We start from the raw sequence: 1957 nt of genomic DNA, 5'->3' as shown, positions 1-1957 counted from the left end.
ACCTTATAGGGTCGCAATTTGTCCCTAAGCCATGCTTGGACCACGTTTGTTTATAGTTTCCATAGCTCACTACCTCTAAAACACACAGCTTATAATTAATTACTACTCCACACAATTACAAACACACACCTGTTAGTTATCTAACTTCTAAGCAACAAATCTGCATTGTTTAAAATTACAGAAGCGAGCAATATAGAATCCACAACAAACTATCTATCACCATAGTGTTCTTAAATTAAAACACATACATCTTGATCTCCTCCAATCAAACACCCACTCACTAGCTTCATCATTCTGGTTTCTTATTAACTGGTCTTTTAACCCAGTTCTGGGTGAGGGCTATACACAGGATGATACCACTTTAAAAATTAATGTTGATTAAGATTAACATTAACAATGGGGCTGCCTGGAGGAGTGAGAAAGGGGAGCCCTGAGCTCGGGGAAAGGCCCTCACCCAAACACTTGCTAGGAGTTTACGCAAAAACCTAGCTAGATGACGCTGAGGAGACCCACCCTGAAGCCACAAGCAGTGTCCCGAAGGAGGCAGAACGAGGGTGTTATGCTGAACGTTTCCCTCAATTCCCAGGGATTCCCGGGGCTATCAAGAGTGACCTCTCTGTGGCACCGCTCAGTTCAGCTATTGATGGTGTGGAGGAGGGTCATCCACAACGAATGGCGGCTCCTGAGGCGGCTCCAGCGCGGACTCGGGACCAGAGGACAGGCGCGGCGCCGACACTGGCACCGACACCATGGCTGGTGGTAAGGCGGGAAAGGACAGCGGGAAAGCCAAGGCGAAGGCGGTGTCGCGCTCACAGAGGGCTGGCCTGCAGTTCCCCGTGGGACGGATCCACAGGCACTTAAAGACTCGGCCCACCAGCCACGGGCGAGGGGGAGCCACCGCAGCCGTCTACAGCGCCGCCATCCAGGAGTACCTCACCGCCGAGGTGCTGGAGCTGGCGGGCAATGCCTCAAAGGATCTGAAAGTCAAGCGGATCACTCCCCGTCACCTGCAGCTGGCGATCCGCAGGGACAAGGAGTTGGATTCGCTGACCAAAGCCACCATTGCTGATGGAGGCGTCATCCCGCACATTCACAAGTCTCTAATTGGAAAGAAGGGACAACAAAAAACGGCATAGAGGGGGAAAAAAAAAAGCCAAAGGAAGCGGCCCGTTCCCTCCCGTCGTCGTACTGTACCTGGGACAGAAGAAATCTTGGGGATACGTGGAATTTTTTTTTAAGGAATAGTTCAAAGGAAGAGCACAGGCGATTGACTGTACCAAACATTGGTATGGGCTTCAGATTCAAAGTTTGACGCAAAGTTGTACCTTGTGGGGGGGCGGCAGTCGGGGCGGTGGGCGAGGGGCTCGGCTGCTCCCCTGGGTTTTGTACAAAAATGGAAGGGATAAACCATTTTTTAATTTAAAAAAAAAAAAAACAAAGGCCACCCCCAGAAGGAATGTGGCGACCCACCCAGACCGAGCCCCCACGCAAACACACATCTGTCCAGGTCTCCGGCTGCAGGGAGTGCCTGAGCCTGTCCCTGGTACAGGAGGGCAGCAGAGACAACACCTGTGTGCGCTGTGACCAGGTGGATGATCTGCTCAGCCTGGTGGCAGAGCTGAAGGAGGAGGTGGAGAGGTTAAGGAGTATCAGGGAGTGTGAGAGGGAGATAGATTGGTGGAGCCGCACCCTACCATCCCTGAGGCAAGGGCAGCAAGTGGAGGCTCCACAAGAAGCGGAGGATCCCCCGCCCTCTTGCCACCAGGCAGAAGGAGGGGACCCAGGCGACGACGGGGGGGGGGGGGAATGGACACAGGTCCCTGCTCGGGGCGCCAGGCGAACCCCCGCCCGGCCTCCCTCACCCCAACCTTCCCAGTTGCCCTTACAGAACAGATATGGGGCCCTGGAACTTGAGGGCCAGACAAACGAGGACGCAGATGAAGGCCCATCCAGGGGG

The 1957-nt window shown here is 54.1% G+C and overlaps 1 pseudogene; it reads left to right on the top strand.

Annotated features, from left to right (window-relative positions):
• The first annotated feature begins 406 nt into the window (after positions 1-406).
• Positions 407-1702, top strand: LOC142076460 (histone H2A.V-like; annotated as a pseudogene).
• Positions 1703-1957: the final 255 nt, after the last annotated feature.

The sequence above is a fragment of the Calonectris borealis genome, unplaced genomic scaffold, assembly GCF_964195595.1.
Source record: "Calonectris borealis unplaced genomic scaffold, bCalBor7.hap1.2 HAP1_SCAFFOLD_50, whole genome shotgun sequence".
NCBI lineage: Eukaryota > Metazoa > Chordata > Aves > Procellariiformes > Procellariidae > Calonectris > Calonectris borealis.
The sequence above is the reverse complement of the archived record's forward strand: the minus strand, read 5'-3'. Positions and strand labels throughout refer to the sequence as shown.